Source organism: Panthera tigris, chromosome C2 (genome assembly GCF_018350195.1).
Source record: "Panthera tigris isolate Pti1 chromosome C2, P.tigris_Pti1_mat1.1, whole genome shotgun sequence".
NCBI classification, from domain to species: Eukaryota; Metazoa; Chordata; class Mammalia; order Carnivora; family Felidae; genus Panthera; species Panthera tigris.
The window spans coordinates 82,100,246-82,107,816 of NC_056668.1; the positions used below are offsets into that span (position 1 = coordinate 82,100,246).

General features: G+C 45.4%; 1 pseudogene; it reads left to right on the plus strand.

Annotated features, from left to right (window-relative positions):
* The first annotated feature begins 3,477 nt into the window (after positions 1-3,477).
* LOC102967316 lies at positions 3,478-4,243 on the plus strand (annotated as a pseudogene).
* Positions 4,244-7,571: the final 3,328 nt, after the last annotated feature.

Consider the following 7,571-nt stretch of genomic DNA (forward strand, 5'->3'; position numbering starts at 1 on the left):
TAGGTCCGTCAAGACAAAACAAGCCTGTGCAGATGAACTGAATGGAAGTGGATCTCCACTTCCATGACATTTTGAGCCCTAGCAACTCCTCACCCACATGAAGACAGCACAGGAGGGAAAGGCTCTTCCCATCACTGGTCCGAGTGATGAACCTGCTCATGGCAGAGGCCAGTGCCCAGCAAGTAGCCCTGGAGTAGCTCTCTGATGCTGAGGGGACCAGGGCACCTGTGGCTGTGATGCCCGCCATCTAATGGCAGCGGAGGTGGTATGCCTTGGCATGGGCAGCCTGGCCAGAGCTGTCAGGGCCCTGCAGCCACAGGGTCGAGGCTCAGAAGCAGCACAACTGCAGAGGAAAGCAATGTCCAGCACCTAACCACACCTCTTCCCTTATGGACACTGAAAGACCTGGGGCAAGCCAGCTATGTGGGGGCTCAGTAAGGGTTGGGAACTTGGCTGTCAAAGGTGATGAGGCCGGCTTTGTACTCACTGGCTGGTGCAACTTGATGCTCCAGTTACAGCAGTGATAAATGATAATCAGTACTATCTATTCCCGCTTCTGAGTCCTGCCTGTGTTCCAAGACCGTCCCATGCGTTCTTCTACTGCCAAGGCTGAAGAGCAGAATGAAACTCGGGGTTGGGGAAGGGAGAGAAGTCGTGAAAGTATCGCCCTATCCTGGGGCTCTACCATGTCAGAGAGGAGCCTGGCCAGTCCTCAGCTGCCTGAAAACAGACTTGGTGCCCCCATGGGACCTGTGCCCCGCTGCTGTGTGGGGCAGAGCTGGGGCCAGCGGGCCTATGCTAACAGCTGAGGACACACGTGCCTCACCGGGAGAGTCACGCCCATTCACAAGCCAACTGGTGGCTGAGGCAGGGGCACTCTCATGGGACACCCAACTCCAGGACTGGTCATCCATTACAATGGGCTCTACTGTGCAGGGATGGTGTCCCAGGCCCTCTTTGGGGGCCAGAAGCTCCTCTTCTTCCCAATACCCCCAAAGGACAAGCAAGGCCAGAGGTAGGAGCAACAGGTACATGTGGCGGGAATGGTGCAGATGGGACCTGGCTCTCTCAGAGGAAGGAGACTCTGCTCTGCAACTCACCCCTTGTACTGTCAGGGTGATTTCAGCTTCTGGCTCCAACGCTCAAGCCACACGACCTCAAACAGTAGATGGGATCTAGTGGCTTGAATAGCAGAATAGGGCAGAGAGAAGGTCCACAGGACTTTGATCCCCAGGCCCCTATTCTATTTTCCAGTATTTCTTTTTTTTTTTAATTTTAAAAAATGTTTATTTATTTTTGAGAGATATGGGGGGGGGAGGGGGAGAGAGAGAGAGAGAGAGAGAGAGAGAGGGAGAGGGAGACAGAGAATCCCAAGCAGGCTCCGAGCTCTCAGCATAGAGCGCAATGCGGGGCTCCAACTCATCAGTTGTGAGATATGATGTGAGCTGAAACCAAGAGTCAGACACTTAACCGACTGAGCCACCCAGTCGCCCCTCCAGCACTTCTTTTTGATAACATATAGCAGCCCTTGCCACTCACATTTTGAATAGGATAACTGAAGGGGGAAAAACCCTCCCTACATTCTAGCATTACACACATTGGTCCAATAGCATTAGCTAGAGCTGGATCCGTGCAACCCTTTTTGTGTGTACGTCTATCCATTTCTGTCTCCCTGATTTTTTGGGCTGATTCTCAAAAGAATCCATGACCCCAAAGATATTACAAACTACTGCCTAGAGTGAAAAAAAAAAAAAAAACATAAGTTCATGATAATTGCCCTTGATTCTAAATGTTGAGCAAATCCTCAAATTCCGTTTGTAATTTTAAGAATCTGGATGTGACATAGGTTCATTCTGACTCCTTTGGAGGCTGAAGAAATTCTCAGAGCACAGAAAAAGCAAGACAGGGGGCACTGGAGCAGAGGCAAAACAGGAAAAGCCAGAACTGAGCACATGACTGGGTAGATTATTTCTGTTGGGTTTCAGCTAGCTTCAAATGTGAGCAAATTGCTTAAAGAGGAAAAATTCAAAGTAGTTATCAGAGCTCATTTATTACTTGTGCTAGTTATGATACATAATTACTTCTAACTGTTTATTCTTAAGGCAACTGTATGAGCAGAATAATTCTCAACTTACCTTTCTTGTTATGTTTATTAAACTCTAAATGAAAAGAACTCCACCTGAAATGCAAATTAAAGTCACAATGAGACACTCCTCTCCATCCATCTGAGTATCTATAATTAGAGCTGCTACCAAGTGAGGACGTGGAACAACCAGAGCTCTCTTCATTACAGGTGGGACGTAAAATGAAACAACCACTTTGGAAAACATTTGGAAGTTTTCGCAAAAATTAAACATATATCGGGACACCTGGGTGGCTCAGTCAGGTAAGCAGCCAAATCTTGATTTCAGCTCCAGTCATGATCCCAGGGTTGTGGGATCAAGCCCCAAGTCAGGCTCCACAATAAGCATGGAGCCTGTTTAAGATATTCTCTCTCTCTCTCTCTCTCTCTCTCTCTCTCTCTCTGTCTCTCTCTCTCTTTCTCTGTCTCCCTCCCTCTGCCTCTCTACCTCTCTCTCTCTCTCTCTCTCTCTCAAAAATAAAATAAAATAAAATAAAATAAAATAAAATAAAATAGGGGCACCTGGGTGGCTCAGTTGGTTAAGCATCCAACTTTGGCTGAAGTCATGATCTCATAGTTTATGAGTCTGAGCCCCACATTAGGCTCAGAGCCTGGAGCCTGCTTCAAATTCTGTGTCTCCCTCTCTCTCTGCCCTTCTCCCACTCATGCTGTCTCTCTCTCCTTCAAAAATAAACCTTAAAAAAAGTTTAATAAAATAAAAAAATAAAAAATTAATTAAACATACACGTACTATATGATCCTGCCATTTCACTCTCAGGTATCTACACTGGAGAAACGAAAGCACATGTCCAGACAAATACTTGTACGTAAATATGCATGGCACCTTTATTTGTGATAGCTAAAAACTGGAAGTAACCCAGATGTCTATCAACAAATGAAAGAATACTATTCTTAGTATTCGGTTTGTAACTACCGATACACACAACAGCATGAATGAATCTCAAAATAATAATCCTGAGTGAAATAAGTCAGACAGAAAAAGAGTATATACTGTATAATTTCATTTATATAAAGTTTTAGAAAATTCAAGCTTCTCTATAGTGACAGAAAGCAGACCCATGGTTGTCTAGGTGCAGGGACCAGGGGAGGGAAAAATCACAAAGGTCCACAAGGAAATTTGGAAGGTAATGGATACATTCATTAGATAGTGGTGATGGTATCACAAGTACTTCCATATATCAAAACTTATCAAACTATAGCGTGCACCCAAGCCAGCCCCGGATCGTGCCCCCACTCAGTGCAGGATCCCCCTGAATCCCACCGGAGCTCCGTGCCCCATGTCCCCCGCCTCCCCAGTGCTGCTGGCCAAAGACCCCCATGCACCATGTGGGAGGATGGCAGGATCCGTGGTGGACAGCGCTCCCACGGTGAAACTAAATGATGGGCATTTAAACAACTCCCTGGGCTCCCCAGTTCAAGCCATGTATTTCCCAAGACTGATAGTTCCATTTTGTGGGCACATTACAGGTGGCATGAGACCAGGCAAGAAGCTGTTGGTGGTGGGGGCATCGTAGACTTCAACCCAGAGAGCTTTGCCATCAGCTTGACCTGGGGTGACTCTGAAGACCCTTCTGCCAATGTGGCAATTGAACTCAAAGCTGGGTTCACAGACTGGCAACTACTCAGAAATTCTTGTATATCTGGGGAAAGAGGTGAAGGGCAGTCTGTGATACCTTACTTCCCATTCATCCCAGACCAGCTATTCAGGGTGGAAATTCTTTGTAAGCACCCATGTTTCAGAGCGTTTGTGGATGGACACCAATTTTTTTATTTTTACCACCACATTCATTTTTTTTAAATTTTTTTAACGTTTATTTATTTTTGAGATAGGGAGAGACAGAGCATGAACGGGGGAGGGTCAGAGAGAGAGGGAGACACAGAATCTGAAACAGGCTCCAGGCTCCAGGCTCTGAGCGGTCAGCACAGAGCCCGACGTGGGGCTCGAACTCACGGACCGCGAGATCGTGACCTGAGTCGAAGTCGGACACTTAACCGACTGAACCACCCAGGCGCCCCTATTTCTACCACCACATTCAAATGCCATCTGCAGCTGACACCATAAAGATACATGGGGACCTCCAGATCGCTAAGCTTGGCTGATATTGTTTAAACCGCCTCTATCTCAAACAGGATCGGGTATCACAGCTCTCTTCTGGACAAGTGTCCTAGCAAGATCTGGAGACTTAAAAAGAAACAAAAACAAAAAGCACGTTTCACTGTCTCTACTTTCTGTGCAGTTTAAACCCAAAATGACAGCTTCAAACTGTGGTTTGCCCTTAGGGAGCTGTCAGAACAAACACACCGAGCCATTATTTCCACAACAGAACAAAGTAAGACAATTATGCTGGATTTTATTCAGACTAAAGTGGCAAAAAAAAAAAAATGTATCAAATTGTACACTTTAAACACGGAGTTCATTGACTATTACACCTCAATAAAGCTGTTCATTTAAAAAAGAACCCCAAGAACGAAAATGGGTGAAAGGGTTATATTTCCAACTATAAAGTAGATAAGTCGTGGTGATGACATGTATAGCATGGTGACCATAGTTAATAATATTGCATTGAATACTCGAAGGTTGCTAAGAGAGATCTTAAAAGTTCTCGTCACACACACAAACACGCAGAATTTGTAACCATGTGTAGTGATGGATGTTAATTAGACTTATCGTGGTGATCATTTCACAATACATACACATGTGGAATCATGTTATACACTTGAAACTAATATAATATGTCAGCTATATCTACACTTTTGAAAAGAAAGGAAGAAGGACCCCTAATAGCCACTACACCTGTCCCCCTTTTCCTCTTGGGACCTTGGGTTTCCGGCCTTGTTGTTGAAGTTTTCTCCCTTTTTCGCTTCTCTCTCTCCTTCAATTTCAGTAATCTGCCTAAGTCAGGCAGGACTCCTCTCTCTGGGCAGGGCAGTAATGTCCTTCTTTCACAGTATGGCAATGAGATGACTATTTAGGACTCAAAGACTGGTCACAGGGTTCACACACCCCGCACATCTTCTCATAGTACCAAGCAGTACCCAGGTAGTAACCTCATCAATTTGGCCGTATGCCAAAGGTGTGATTTCTTTGCTAGTCTAGGCAGTTGTGGATCTCAGAGCTGGGACGGCTCTCCTGGTGACAGAATAAACAGAAAGGACTCTTTTCTGGAGAGTATGGTCAAGCTCTGAACAGCAGCCATATACCTGTTCCAACTGCAGAAAGTGCTACTACACCTGTTACTACTTTCCCCAGGACAAAAAATTGTGACACTTAATTGTACATTTCTTGCATCATTCAGTGTCAGGTGGAAAAATGCCCCCATTCATGAAAAGAAAACCAAAAAACAAAGATATTGCTCCTAAACAAAGATGGATTCATAACCGGGAATCACATTTCCAATATACCTCTTGCGGTATGCATTACAAATAGAAACAATGATCAAGTCTGATAATTCCATTTGAGTCCTTATAAAAAGGAAAGATTCCGCGCATGTGGATATCAGCAGGCCTCAAGTCAATGGAGGAGATTTCCCAAGGTCTACCACAGCCCCCTCCTGGCTGTTTTTCACCCTCTTCAAGTTCCCCTCCACACCCTGCGCTTTCTTCCACAGCCGGGACCTCTGCTTCCTCCTCCCCCAGCCCCACCCCTCCAGGGAGGTAGCTCGCTGAAGCCACCTGCTGTGCTGCTTCAGTGTTGCCCTCTGGACCTTATTGCAGAGCGGGTCCTGCCACCCCTCTGCAGTCTTCACCCTACACCTTCCTCTCTCCTCTGCCCTTCTCCAAGTCTCCTTCCCATGGGTTTCTTGTTTTATCCCAACCCGGTAAGTATGGGCAACTTCCTAAATTCTCTCCTCGGTTGGCTTTCCCTCTCGTTCTATCTTTTTCCCTCCCCTGCTTCAAGCTTTATGTTATTCAAATGACTCCCAAATCTACAGGGCTAACCCTAAACTCTCTTTCTTGCTTGAGATTCACAGACGATGGATTATAAACAAGATACATTCCCAAGAAATGAAGGACAAAATATCCTTCTCAACCTGCAACTCAGAATCACGAAGGGGTCCCTTGGTGGATCAGAAACCGGAGAACTGCTGAAGACGCAATGCTGATGGGGTCGATGGAAGAAAGAAAACAACAAATCGTGGAGAGGAGAGCGCCAGAGGACAGGATGCCTGGAAGTTGGATGGGCCAGGGCCACCCAAATGGAGAACTACCAAGAAGAGTAGTGTTTGGTGTCTATAAACCAACCCCTGCCCACATTAGTACAAACACCCCGCCAGTCAGAGGCCACTGGGGCATCTCCCTCCAGGCAATGCAATGTACATGGGCTTAGGTCTGAGAGACAAGGCAGTGTGCCATGCCACCCAGGAAGCCCAGTGCCCACACCCACCAGACCAGCCTCTGCCACACCTTGCTCCAGCTGCCCACCCTCCCCTCGCCCACCCTTACTCCCGAGCACTCCCACCCCAGGCAAGGAGCACAAACAGAGCCCAGCGTGGCCTCTCAATCCCAGTGGCGAGCACAGGCGACAATCAGCAAACATTGGAGTAAGGCCAGCACCCTGAAAGAAATTGAACGCACAACAGAAAAAGAATTTACAGAAGCAAAGTGTAAGACTTAAATATAATCAAAATCCTCAGGGGAATAAGTGAGGCATCCAAGAAACAAGAATAGACAGGCTAGGAGGGAAAGGAACCAATGAGAACTCTTAAAAAGTAAATAGACAACAATGGAAATGAAAAAATTAAGCCAATGAACTGATAACAAAATAATTACAGCTTACAAGAATTACTGAACTGGAAAATTGGGCTGAGGGATTCTTTGGGAAGAAGAAAAATACAAATTAATCTATTTCAGAAATTGGGAAAATAAATTCTGAAGTTCCAATATCCCTTTAATAGATGTTCCAGAGGAAGAAAATAGAAGAGAGAGGGGAATTTTTAAAGAAATGTTAAAACTACAAAATGGAACTGAAAAATAATATAATATTGTGTTCCTGTCAGTCAGAACTGGCAATTTATAATGTTTTACCAGATGTGCTTCAAGTAATTTTTTCAAAGAAATAAAACTACAGATAAAGCTGATGGTCTTTCTGACCCAAATTCCTTGCCTCCTCCTTTTTCTTTAAGGCAGCCATCGCCATGATGAATTCGTATATTTCTTTCCAGCCTACTGTATATATAAAATATATGATGCTTTTATGCCTGGCTTTAAATTTTACTTAAAAATTTTGTTTATGTTTATTTTATTTTTGAGAGAAAGAGAGAGAGCACAAGCGGGGGGAGGGGGAGAGAGAGAGGGAGACACAGGATCCGAAGCAGGCTCCAGGGTCTGAGCTGTCAGCGCAGAGCCCGACGTGGGGCTCAAGTACTCAGTACAGTATTATTAACTGTGGTCACCATGCTGTACATTACATCCCCAGACTCATTTATCT